Source organism: Gorilla gorilla, chromosome 8, assembly GCF_029281585.2.
Source record: "Gorilla gorilla gorilla isolate KB3781 chromosome 8, NHGRI_mGorGor1-v2.1_pri, whole genome shotgun sequence".
Classification (NCBI taxonomy): Eukaryota; Metazoa; Chordata; class Mammalia; order Primates; family Hominidae; genus Gorilla; species Gorilla gorilla.
In genome coordinates this window covers 145,006,947-145,021,049 of record NC_073232.2, presented here as the reverse complement: position 1 = coordinate 145,021,049, position 14,103 = coordinate 145,006,947, and the positions used below count along the sequence as shown (strand labels likewise).

General features: G+C 50.6%; 1 protein-coding gene across 1 annotated transcript in view; it reads right to left on the bottom strand.

Annotated features, from left to right (window-relative positions):
- Nucleotides 1–14,103, bottom strand: part of INPP5A (inositol polyphosphate-5-phosphatase A) — a 244,149-nt gene that overhangs the window by 135,032 nt on the left and 95,014 nt on the right. The gene's annotated exons all lie outside the window — the stretch shown is intronic.

The following is a 14,103-nucleotide window of genomic DNA, read 5'->3' as shown; positions in this document are numbered from 1 at the left end:
TCTGAGGTCCCCAGCAAGGATTCTGACTCAAGCAATCACCGCTGCAGCGTGCTGAATCTGTCCCAAACTTTTACAGCTAAAGAGCAGTGCAACAAATATCCTTGTCAGTGCGGCTTCCTGTGTGACCTGGCGGCTTCCACCATGAGGCTCTGAGAGGACGCGCGGGCAGAGAATTCAGAGAGCGGATGCAGTATCGACATGGACTCCCCTCCTTCCAGGTCCCCGTCTATTTCCCACTGTCAGTCCAGCCACTGCCCCACACCGCACACCTCGCCACTCATGGGAGTCCTGACAGGCCAGGACACGAACCATCGCACCTGGCAGGAAACCCTGGGTGGGACACATGCGAGGCAGTCAGGGAGCCACATTTCACTTGAGCAGGATGAGGGGTGAGGCACTGATTGACCCCACTCCCCTGGAACACAGGATGCGCAGCGCTTCCAAGGAGCAAGCCCCCGACAGGGCTCTCTGTCTGGTGCCGGGGTGGTGGTGCTCCAACAGCCACTGAGGGCCCAAAAGGACGAGCTTCCTTGGAGGAGTGGAAAGGCGGGGAGAGAAGGGGCCGGTGCTGTCTGTGCTGGGCTTGGGAGCCTGGAGGTGCTCACGACGACACGGCACTCACTGTGAGCCAGGTGGAGCTGTGGGCACGGCCCACCTCCCAAGAGCCCAGCGGCCATGGTCCAGGGCGCAGCTGAGCAAGTGGGCAGCCAGCAAGGGAAGACGGGCTCAGGCTGGGGAGACAGAAATGGTTCCAATCAAGCCCGGCGGACAGGCCCTGCCTGTGCTGCAGGTGAAGACGGGGCTCAGGCTGGGGAGACAGAAACAGCTCTGACCAGGCCCTGTGCACAGGCTCCGTCTGTGCTGCAGGTGACAGCGGCAGCAGGAGACAAGGGCGGCCGTGCCTGAGTTCGCAGCCGCCTCTGCGTGGATGCATCGAGTGGGCCCCTCCCTTCTGGGTGTGGGCGTGGGCTCCCCGGGCACTCAGGAGGCCAGACAGCCCACTGCCTTCAAGCCCAGGCAGTGCACTTCTCCCTAACAGACGGCCCAACGTGGTTCCCAAGAGCCAGCTGTCCCTTTGGGCTGTGCTCAAAGCAACAGAAGTTCTGAAAACAGACAACCCTTGGTGCCGGTGGTCTGTTTCCGGTGGTCTGAGTGTTTCCGGTGGTCTGTGTGTTTCCGGTGGTCTGAGTGTTTCCGGTGTTCTGTTTCCGGTGGTCTGTTTCCGGTGGTCTGGGTGTTTCCGGTCGTCTGAGTGTTTCCGGTGGCCTGTTTCCAGGCTGTCTTGATGCACAACTCTGGTTTTGTTGTGGTGTCCGAGGGTGGGGGAAGAGTGGGTGGGCTTGAGATCTGCCACGCCTCCCTGGCATGGAAGAGGCCTCACTGTGTCCACACGCCCTAGGACGCCATGGGGCGATCGGCTGCGGGGTCACCAAGCTCCGGAGCCTCCACGACCCCCTGTGAGTGGGAGGCGACATGAGCACTCTCCTCACTCACAGGGCGCCAGGACCCAAGGTGACGGATGCTGTGGGCGTAGTGGCGCAGGGCTGGGCACAGGAACCGACGCTGGCTTTTGCTTCTATGCCAGAGCTCCTGGCCTTGGTCACAGCACCTCGAATGCACCAGCAGAATTAGTAACTCACAGCATCCTCAGACCTGGGCCAGGCTGACGCTTTTATGCCCTTTGACTTCCTCTCATGCCCCGTCCCTTCACCATTCCTGCTAGGTCTCAGAATCCAAACACTAAGCTGCCCGTCCTAAGACAACATATTTATTACACTTATAGGTTATTCAATTTTATTTTATTTCATTTAATTTCATTTGAGACAGGGTCTCACTCTGTTGCCCAGGCTGGAGTACAGTAGTGTGATCATAGCTCACAGCAGCCTCCAACTCCTGGGCTCGAGTGATCTCCCACCTCAGCCTCCCAAAGTGCTGGGACTACAGGTGTGAGTCCCCACACCTGGCCTCAAAATCCTTCAGGCCCGTGACTTTTCTCACTAGACTGCCTCAACTCCCGTACCACCCAGAGAAAGACAGTGGCAGTAGTACAATATTCAGTGATAACTTGGATGTGTTTAGGTTTATTTTGTGCCTTTCTTAGTCTTTAATAGTTGAATTCCTTCTATATACTAGCAGAGCTAACTGATTAAACCATACCTCTGTGGGAGAAAAAAAAAACCCTATATTCAATATATCTTAATTGGTAAACCCAATGACCTTGCTAATTAATAGTATTTGAAACTAAATTTTAACAAATCACTAAGTTTAAATAAACAACTGAGGAAAATAACTCCTCTCTCCGTGACATTCATTTAAAGTCAACATCTCCCACAGAGCGACCTGGCAACACCTGCTTTGTACTGGACGGAACATGAGCTCAGCTACGTCAACAGCACATACTCTCAGTTTCCCCAAGCTGGCAAGATTTCAAGCATGTGACAGAAAAGCAGGATGATGAAGAGTTATGACATGTAAAATTACCACTGCGTTTCATCGGCAGGTCTTTATCCCCACGTGCGGCCGCCCCTCCACATGGACAGTTGGGTCAGAAGTCTTACGTATATATTTTCATGCAGTTATTGACAAACGGTCCCACTAATTTAAAGTGGAACAGCTTGGTTTCTCTCAACAGCAAGTGTACGTGACATGGATGAGCTCCTCAGCAAAGCCCAACAAAGGCCAGGCCTGCTCAAACAGAGGGGAACCCTGCTCCCGGAGTGACAGGGGAGGAGAGGGGGCTGCGACGCACACAGCTCTGTAGGCAAACGCCATCACAAGAAAAGATGTGTCCTCAGATTACAACGACCTCACGGATAACTAGATTTTACAGCATTTCCTGGGCTGTCACGGCAGGAGTGAGGCGGTGGAGAAACTGCAGCTATGCTGGCATAGCTACCACATCAGGGGCCCCGGAACGCCAGACGCACAGTGAGACACAGCCCTGATGCGAGAGGATGGCCGGCGAACTGCGTGGAGAAGAACCAAGGACACCAGGGCTTCTCAGATGTCGTCCCCAGCCCGCCGGACACTGCACAGAGCAAGTGCTGCACGCTGGGGCTCTGCTGCTGCCCCTCTGCTGGAAAGGCCTCCACCCACTCCCACGCCCCGGGCCTCCTCTGCAGATGGGCTCCAGGCTGTCTCCAGACCGCAGACGAGCTCCAGGCTGTCCCCAGACCGCAGACGGGCTCCAGGCTGTCCCCAGACTGCAGATGAGCTCCAGGCTGTTCCCAGAAGGCCGCCCCTTCCCGCTGGACTCCCAGATGGCTTTGTGAACTTCCTTTTCTTCTGCGGTCACAGGCTGCTCTCCACATCCCCTCCCACTGGACCATGAGCCCTGAACCCTGACGTGCCAGCACTGGTCCACACTGGGGAGCCCTGCTGGTGTGCCCCACACCCTGACCATGCACGGGGGTGATGATGCCCTCAAAGCTGAAGTGAGAGGACGCTTCAGAAACACAAAATGTTGCATCAGGAGAAGCCCAGGGTTCCCACACATCTACAACAGGTTATGGAGATGGGTACCCCAAACAGATGAAAGGCCACACTTCCTTTGAAAACCAAGTTATCAAAATGATAAGATCTTTACCATGAGAAGTTTCAGAAGAAAAGCAATGAACGACTATAGAAAAGAGCAGGGCACTGAATGGCAGCAAATGATGCTATTGTTCCTCCACACCCACAAATCAAACCACCTCCACGCACAGTTTACAACACGGGGCCCTTGCGAAGCTGTGCTGGAACAGACTGCAGGTGAGTTAACACCCAGTCCCTGGAGCTTCTGCTGAAAGACTGGGCTCAGAAAATCGCCCTCTGGCACGGGGTCATCTCACTCCACAAAGGCACAGGCAAACTGTCTGAGGAATTCATGAAGGAGAAGGAAGACATCCTGGTTAGATCTATCCGGATAGCTGGACTAGTTAGCTGTATGGAGAAATGTAACTTCACATATTATAAACTCCATCTAGGAGACAGAATTATGGTCTAGAATGGATCGGCACAACAAGAAAGTTTATATCCATGAGTACATAATGAGCCTGAGAGCCTCCAGGCATTGGTCATCTTGAAATCAGGGTGTTATTTTAAATCCCGACATTGTTTGGAAAACTGGCAAATAAGGGGAATGGAGCAACGCGTTATCCTGCCTTTCTTGGACAATCGGTGTCTCTGGAAAAGCACAGGGGACACAGTCCGTCTTTACAGAAACACTCCTACCAAAAAGTGAAAAAGAAATGGTAGAATTAGAATACAGCCATTTTACAATTCTTAATGACGCAGTGGATCGAGGCAGTGAACACCAGCAGCTGCTAATACCACAAAGAGACACAGACAGAGGGGTGAGCAGAGTACATGCCTCCCGATGAAAGCTGTAACGCCATGGCAGAGCATCCCGGCGGAAAAACTGAACCCACGTCGGATCTAGATGGAGGCCGATTCCAGGAAACGGGAGACAGCATGCTGAGCAGAGCCACAGGACACCTCCAGCCACAGGACCACGGACACTGCGTGGGGGACACTGGATGCCTTCCACAGATAAGCTCTGGCAAAGAGGGGCAAAGAAGAACAGGAAACGGCCGAGAGAAAAGAAGGTGTACAGAGACACGCATCAACTAAAAGGCACTGCAAGGGCACATCAGCAGGGGCTCCGGTTTTGCCGTGGGAGCATGTGGCCCTCGGAGGCCACTGTTCCCGCCGAGGACAACCACACACTACAAACAAAACATGCACCCGAGGAGGCTGAGAGGTAAAGAGAGGCAGACAGGCAGCGCCGGGAGTCAGAGCCTGGAGAAGTGATACACAGGGCGAGCCTCTTATTCTTTCCCTCTTCGGGCTTTGCCCAAGCCTGGGCCACACTTACGGGAGCAGCAGAATGTGGACCCTACAAATCCAGAGGAAACCCCACCCTCTCTCTGGCCAGAAGAGCAACAGAAAGAAGCCCAGGCTAGCCGGACGGTGTGGGGCAACCCTGGAGGGAAGAGCTAGGAAGAGGGAACCCTAAGTCTGTGTATGAAGCCGCTCGAGTCTCCAATAACCCCAAACACACACGTGTGTGACAACCCACGTGGGTGAGCAGAGGCTCTGAGTGGTGAGGTGAGCTCTGACCAGTACCCAGCATGAGACTGAGCTTATGGTCTGTACCTCATCAGGGTGAATGCGTGCATGCCGAGAACCGTTAAGAAAAGCCAGTGTCTACACAACGCAGCATCCACAATGACCAGGACACAACCCTGAGTTATCGGAATCTGAAAACATGGCCCGCATTTAATAGAAAGAATGACAGACAGATGCCACCACTAAGACAACACCAATGCCGGACACAGCAGAGGAAGGTTTTCAAGCAACAACTACAACATGCTCCATGAGGTCAAAGTAAATACTCTTGAAATAAATGAAAAGACAGAAAATTTCAACAGAAACTATAAAGGAGAAACAAATGGAAATTTCAAAAACTAAAAACATTTATACAATATCTAAAATAAATGACCAGAAGAACTCAATGGTAAAATGAAGATGACAGAGAGCAGCTGGCAAATCTGAAGATAAGTCAATAGAAATTACTGAAATCAAAGAACAGAAAGCACAAAGGTTCAGCAAAAGCCAGCAGAGCCTCCAGAAAATGGTATCACGTCTACTCTACGCGTAGTCGGAGCGACAGAAGGAGAGGAGAAACAGATGGTGCGTGAGAAAATCACTTGGAAAAAACAACGGCCAAAATGTCCCCAAATTTAGTGAAAGACATACATTTACAGATTCTAGAACCTCAGTGAGTGCCTAACAAGATAAATTCAAACAAATAACAAGATAAATTCAAAGAAATTCCTATCTAGGCACATCTGTGCCACACTTTATCGTAATCAAATTGAGGAAAAACAAAGATGTATTAATAGAAAAAACTTCTGAAACCAACTGGACAGAAGTAACAGAACACACATACAGGAAGGAGTCAACAATTCAAATTACCACGGATTTCTTATTAGGAAACCTGGAGGCCAAAAGACAGTGGAACAAGGCCTTTAAAGTGCTTAAGGAAAAAAAAAAAAAGTCAAACCAGAAGTCAGTATCTATTGAAAATATCCCTCAGGAATGAAGGCAAAGGGAAACATTTTCACACAAAAGAAAACTAACCGAATGTTCCACCAGCACGTCTGCTGGAAACTGATGGCTGGGCAGGGCTGGAGGGGAATGATCTGGGGGCAGCTTGGATCTCCAAGAACAAGGAAAGGCAGGAAAAATGGGAAGCATCTGGGTAAATATAAAAGATTATATTTTTTCTTCTTGGGTTCTTTAAAATACATGTGAGCCTCCAGGGTAGCTGAAGACAGCCTACTCCCAAAAATTTGCTCCCCAATTTTCTATGTAGGCAGGGGATATGATATATAATGAATGTAATAAATAAACTATGTCATATATATATGTTAACTTATATATAGAGAAAAACCCAAATTGCAGCTTCAGTGTGGCTTGAAGAAAAAGTGGAAGCTGCCAGGCTCAATGGCTCACACCTCTAATCCCAGCACTTTGGGAGGCCGAGGCGGGTGGATCACCTGAGGTCAGAAGTTCGAGACCAGCCTGGCCAACATGGTGAAACCCCGTCTCTACTAAAAATACAAAAATTAGCCAGGCGTGGTTGCATACACCTGTGATCCCAGCTACTTGGGAGGCTAAGGCAGGAGAATCACATAAGCCCAAGAGGCGGAGGCTGCAGTGCTCCGAGATTGTGCCACTGCACTCCAGCCTGGGTGACAGAGCGACATTCTGTCTCAAAAAATAAATAAATAAATAAAATAAAATTGGGAGCTACAAATAGCAGTGAATAAAATGAGGAAAAATCCAGACTCCAGAAGGTGATCTCTCGGGCTCCGGGACTGCCCCCGCTGGGGTGTGAGGCTTTGTGAAGCACAAAGGCACAGCAAGAAACACCACAAGAGAGGGAAGGGAGACGCCAGGGAAGAGACACACAGAGAGTCAAACACACAGCCAGCAAGTCCGGAGGCTGAAGATTCTGGAAGAGCATCCCAGCACATCCGAGCGTGGGCTGGAACACAAGGCGAGACTTGGAGGCCGCTGTGATGGAAAGTGGGAGGCCCAGCCTAGCAGGACAGCCATGCTTCAAGGGCGCTACTGAGACACTACCAACGAAGAAGAGAAAAATATTTTTAAAAAGAGAGAGAAGTAGCAGCCCTGAGTCACCAGGTGGCAAAGGAGAAAGGAAGAAAAGGCAGGAAAAGAGGGACTTGAAAGAGAAAGAGCGCCAGCAAATCAGAGAACGAACAACTCCCAGACCCCAATCACTGCCCAACTTCCAAAGCCAGCAAATGCACTTGGACTTTGCAATACCGACACAAGAGGGTGCTATTAAACTAGGAATCTTGCAAACCCCCTACTCCCACTAAAGATGAGCAAAAGTCCCTACAAAACGGCTGTAAAAAAAAAAAAAAAGACAAAAAATTGTACACACACAAACTGAGGAAAACGTGCCCGACCTGAGGAAAACGACCGTGAGGCACAACAGGACGGGAGCCCACACTGCAGATAAAATCAAATCTACTCAAGCAGTCGAGAATATGAAAAACCACCTCACATCAGAGATGCGAAACTAAAACACAGAATGGACCACAGGGAGAAAGAGACGGAGAGCGCCCATCAACCTCGGGGGCGGCAGAGGCAAAGCACAGAACAGTCATGACAGAGGAGGACAGCCACAGCAGGCGCCAGGAGAGTCACTGGAAGGAAACCCCAACATGGGCATCAAAACCAGAAAAATCCACTGAGAAAGCAAAATCGCACAGAGAAAACAGCGTGAGAGAAAGAAATGACCGTGGGAGACAGGCAGAGAAGGAGGAACATTTGGAGGATCAGGGACCCAAAGGACACCTGAAACACCTAACATTTAAAGCTATAACCCAGGAAAACGTCCAAACAGAAAAAGACCCGTACTTACACACTGAAAGCCTCACTGAATACTTCAGAAAATTCACCCAAAGCAATCAACTCCAAGATTTCAAAGATAAAGATACGATACTCATGGCCTCCAGGTAAAAAGGATCAATTAAACAACTGGTGGCTCACGCCTGTAATCCCACCACTTTGGGAGGCCGAGGCAGCGGGCGGATCAACCACAAGGTCTGGAGATCAAGACCATCCTGGCCAACATGGTAAAACCCCGTCTCTACTAAAAATGCAAAAATTAGCTGGGCCTGGTGGCACACGCTTGTAGTCCTACCTACTTGGGAGGCTGAGGCAGGAGAATCGCTTGAACCCGGGAGGCGGAAGTTACAGTGAGCTGAGATCGTGCCACTGCACTCCAGCCTGGCGACAGAGCAAGGCTCCATCTCAAAGAGAAAAAAATAAAAATAAAAATAAAATGTAAAGAATCGGACCAGCACCAGTCTCTCCAAACCCAACATACGCACTAAGATGACAACAGAATGACCTTTCCTAAACATCTCAGTGAAAGGAGGCCTGAACCAAGGGCTATTTATCCAGCAAAGCATCCTTCAAATTCCAAAACTATACAGAACAGTTTTCAACGTACAAAAATTTGGGAAATTTTGCCCCCATCAGCCCTTTCTGAGGAATCCAGGAAGGCAGGGCTGGTTCTTTTCCATAAATAACCAGATGGACACGGGAGCTCTGTGGTCCCTGCTCAGCAGCGCAAGCACAGCCCCAAGGGACAGGAGCGACTGGGGGTGGCTGTGCGTCTACAAACTCGATTTCCAAAGGCGTGCAGCAGGCTGGCTTGGGCTGCAAACCAGGGTGGAGGGAGCGCAGTTTGCTGACGCTGAGTTCATTTTTTAAATTTGTATACATGTAAGGGGTACAGTGCAGTTTTGTGACGTGGCTGTTTTGCACAGGGCTAAAAGCCAGGGCTTTCAGTGTAACCACCACTCGAATCGTGTGCACACTGTACCCTTAGGTGACTCATCCCTCACTCCCATTTAGAAGGGAGAACATGTGGACTGACTTTCTGAGCTGTTTCACGGAAGAAGTAAAGCAAGTTCTATCCACGTTGCTGCAAAAGACGATTTCATTCTTTTTATGGCCGAATATTACATTGCATATATGTGTGTGGTGTAGAAAATACACACACACACACACACATTTTGTTTATCCAATAAAGCATTTTTTGAAATAATATTTCCAACTGGGATTTTCAATGTATACAGATGGAATACATGCCATATAGAAACCTATGTGATTTCAAGATTTCAACACTGCTCATGAAGTAGTACAATATTAACTAGCAACCACTTGAATATGCCTTTTTTTGTTTTTTGTTTTTTGTTTTTTTTTGAGATAGGATTTCCCTCTGTCACCCAGGCTGAAGTGCTGTGGTGTGATCACAGCTCACCGCAGTCTCCACCTCCCAGGCTTCAGTTAAGTGCTGTGGTGTGATCACAGCTCACCGCAGTCTCCACCTCCCAGGCTTCACTTATCCTTCCGGCTTAGCCTCCAGCCTCCTGATGCTGGGACAACAGGTGTGCACCACCAAACCCAGCTAATTTTTTTTTTTTAAATCTTCGAGAGATAGGGATCTTGCTATGTTGCTCAGGCTGGTCTCAAACTCCTGGCCTCAAGCAACCCTCCCACCTCACCCTCCCAAGTAGCTTTAAAAATATCTTTAAAAAGGGCCCGGCGCAATGGCTCATGCCTGTAATCCCAGCACTTTGGGAGGCTGAGGAGGGCGGGTCACGAGGTCAGGAGATCGAGACCATCCTGGCTAACACAGTGAAACCCCGTCTCTACTAAAAATACAAAAAATTAGCCGGGCGTGGTGGCGGGCGCCTGTAGTCCCAGCTACTCAGGAGGCTGAGGCAGGAGAATGGCGTGAACCCGGGAGGCGGAGTTTGCAGTGAGCCGAGATCGCGCCACTGCACTCCAGCCTGGGTGACAGACTGAGACTCCGTCTCAAAAAAAAAAAAAAAAAAAATCTTTAAAAAGGGAAACAGCCAATAAAGAAATAAAAATGGAATGCCAAAAAAAATTAAATAATTCAAAAGACAGCAGGAATGGGGGGAAAAGGGTACAAAAACCAGTGTACAAACAGAAAAATAAAAAATGGCAGACCCCGATTCAACCACATCAACAGTTATAACAGGGTTAATGGTCTAGACTGGCACTGTGTTATCTAGCTGTCACAAGTCAAATGTGGCTATTTAAAAGAAAATGAAATAAATGTTTAAAAACTGAGTTCTTTGACAGCACGAATCACATTTCAAATATGCTCCATCGAAAGCCACAGGTGGCCAGCGGCTGCCATTGTGAATGCCACAGACTGGAACTCTCATCAGGAAGTTCTGTCAGCTGAGGCTGTTCTGGACTTCCCAATCGCAAGGCTGGGAGCTACAGGGTGGATAAAAAACAAGACTGAAGGACACACTGCCTGTAAGAGACACACTTTCAGGATAAAGACACAAACAGACAGAGAGCAAACAGACAGGAAAGCACACACCACACCAGCCATGAGCCTGGGAGAGCCGTGGTGAGCCAGGCAGGGCTGCCGGCCGAGGGCCTGGGAGGGCCACCATGAGCCGCAGTGGCGGCAACGTTCATTGGACCAAGGCTCCAGGAGACGAAGAAGAACATTCGTGACGACCGAGACAACTCTCAGGAAGACAGCACAACCACAAATGTGTATATGGCTAATAACAAAAAACACACTGGGCAGAGGTTGACAGAACAAAGGAGAAACAGACAATCCCACAACCACTGTAGGAGACTTTAGCGCCCTCCCTTGGCACTCAATGGATCCAGACCAACACACACAAGCAGTCAAGATGCAGGACACAGTCAAGCTCCGTGGTCCACTTGGCACGACAGAAAACCACATCTGACACCTGCAGAACACAGAATGCATACTCCTCGCTGTGGCACACTCACCAAGGGAGATGACACGTCTCTCCGGGGCACACCCGCCAAGGGAGATGGCACTCCTAACCTCACGAAAGCTACAAAACAATTTCCATCAAAACATCGACTAACTGTAACACGTGAACTGTAAAAAACAATTATGAGACAACTGAGAACATCTAAATCCTAACTGGATATTGAATAGGTTGGAATTACTGATCATCTTTTTAGATATAAAGCTACTGTGTAGGGTCTGTATTCTTTGAAATACCTACTGAAATAGTCACGAATGAAGTGATGCACTGTCTGGTTTTTGCTTCAAATGCTCAGGGGTGGGAAGAGCAGGTGGAGGGGTCTGAAACAGAACTGGCCACGAGCTTCACAGCTGAGCATGGGTGCTGGGCACGGAAAGGTTCTCTCCACGTTCATATGGGCTTGAAATCGTCACAATAAAAGTTTGCTGAACGTGCTCATTGTTTAACTAACTCAGTAGGAACAAAACCAGAAACCCAAAAAACACATTCCCTCCAGCCAGCAACACCCAAGGCAGGAGCCCTGGAGCTGCGCAAAGCCACCCCCAGGGCCTTCCAGTGAGTGCCTCTGAACAATGGAAAAATCATGACCTTCTCTGAGGTCTGTGATCTTTCCTGGTCTCATAATGGCAAGGCCAGGGAGAAAAGAGGGAATCTCTGTTTCTTACCAATGTCCTGCTTGGGGATTCAGCTTGAAAACACTTCTGTTTGCCAGCTCCGGAGGAGGTGCGGTGCCCAGGCTGACAGTATGAACCCACTCCACGCTTGGGCACCTGCAGTGACCTCACCAGAGCCGACAGACACACACATCAGAGACTTCATTTGAAAACAGCTTTAGTCACTGCACAAGGCGAGAAACTCAGAATAGCTCATTAGAAGAGGATGGTTTTTCGTGACCTACTATTGGACATTTTTGGCTAACAGAAAAAAAAAATATTTCCCTTGCAAGTGAGTGAAGCTGCAGAATGTACCGGGTAAATGTAAATGCTTCACTGATGAGCAATGACTCCCAACAGCCAGGATTCAAGCACCTCGCCCACTAAGGGGAGCCAGGCAGGGGCTGAGGTCCGGGAGCTCACTATTGAAGCTGAAGGGTGGCTAGCACCACCACAAAAGGCAGCCAGGGACAGGGCACCTTTGTTGCAATGTCTTTACCTGACCAAGTAAGCCAGCACCCAGGAGCCCCTGCCCTGGGGACAGAGGCCTCCTCCATGGGGAAGGGAGACAGAACCAGCCCCCAACTCCCCAGGCAGTGGTGTGCTCGAAAGTTCTCAATACTAGCTCTCCAGGCGAGGCCCTGGGACTGCCCTTCCGAGGTGTGAATGCCCCGCCATGGCCAACGCTAAGTCACCGATGTGGCATCACTGAACCCGGGGCAGGAGAGGTGCTCGGCAAGGCACCATCATTCACACATCAAATACTGTGTATTTCCCTCACCCAGACACAGAGCTAAATAGTCAAGATCATATGTAACAGTACAATAATTAGGAAGGGATGAGTGTGGGGCATTTATTGCCTTTGGTTTTAATATATTTACTTTATTATAGGTTTATATAATTTGATTTTTAATAATGGCTGCATTTCACACCTGGCTCCCAAGTTCCTGATCAATTCAGTCAGTGCCCGTGACAATCTGGGCGGGGTGCAGTGGTGGTGGGTGGAAGTGTGGGCTTTCCAGGAAGCACACCGGTCACGGGCTCCTGCTAGACCCCTTCCTGGTGGGAATTCTGGGGCCTGGTTCCTGCCTCTCGGAGGATCCACTTCGGCACATGCTTTCCTGAGACGGTCGCTGTGAGGTGTCAACAATGCTGGCATCCAGGCTCAGCACAGGCTGGACAGAGTGAGGTGACACCAGCCAGACACAGCTACTCATACCACAGGCGTTGGCCCATGCCAGAGAGATACAGCCACAGGGGACACAGGCGCCCTGGCACCCGGGAGGACAGGGACACACACAGAGCTCTAGGCAGCTGCAGAAAGCCAAGCAGCTCCCCAGGGCTGGCCTGGGAGCCTCTGCAGCCTGCACGATCCTGGACAAAGATCCCTTCAACAAAACATATTGCTGGACCGCAGAGGATAGACAGGAAAGGCGACGCCACGGTGTCGGACAGCACGCTTGGGTCAGGCCTGGCTGGAAACACACCGCTGTAAAGCACAGATGTGACAGAGTGTCCCCAGGTTACCAGGCAGGGCTGTGAAGAGACACAACCCCCATGGGGGTGCACATCTCCACCCACGAGTCTGAGCTTCTGCTCAGCACTTCACGCCCTGAGTGACAATGACACTGGCATGCGTGACCTTGGAACTATCGGGGAAGTCACGGCCCAAAGCTGTGCATTTTCTTCACCAAAATTCTACAGTGAAAAAGCAGGTGCTCCTACCTTAAAGGAAAAAAGGGCAGTCAATAAAACCACACGGGGTGTTTTATTATAGTGTCCTTGAATTGGATGCTTCAGAGGAAGGCCCAGGAAAAATATCTTGGAAAGGCATGGCAAGAAAAAGCACGTTCACCAGCCAAACAAGCAGCACCCTGCTTCTGCCGCGGAGCGGAGCCCAGCACGAAGGGCCCCTGGTTCCCAGGAAACAGGCAGCACAGGCCTGCCCAGGCCACGTCCATCGGCACGGCCAAGACTCGGTGTTAAAAATAGCAACAGCCAGGCCCTGTCAGGCGTTCTCCAAAGAGGAGTATTGGAGTGACCTAAAAAGGAATTACATCCTGCACAGCACCCCAGTGGAAGCCCCATGCCAAGATAAGGCGCGCAGAGGGACACAGGAATTTCTTGATAGAAAAAGGCCATAGTTGCTTGCCAACGACGCCTGGAAAACACCCTGTTTAAAATCCCCGCTGCCCACCCTTGCCCTGGGTGGGGGCTCTCCTCTCCAGGTCCCTTCGGGGCTGGGCTGGGCTGCAACGGGTGCTGGGACCCCAGAAAGAGGCCTGTTTGTGATCAACCAGACCCAGGTTCCCACAGGCCCCTGGTCAGACGGCCTCAAGGCGCAGCCGATGGGACCGGCCAGGGCACATGGAGCAGCTGTGTGGGCAGGGGCCTGTTCTTCTCTCCGCCCTGCACACAGGACACCATGAGTTTCCATGACCTCACCGCAGGCAGCCTGGCCAGCCTGTGTGATCTGGAGCTGCCTTTCCCTGGCCCTGCTTGGGGCTGGGCCACCATGGGGAGGGGTGTGGGACCCAGCAGGCCCCACCCAGGCACAGCCTAGAGGT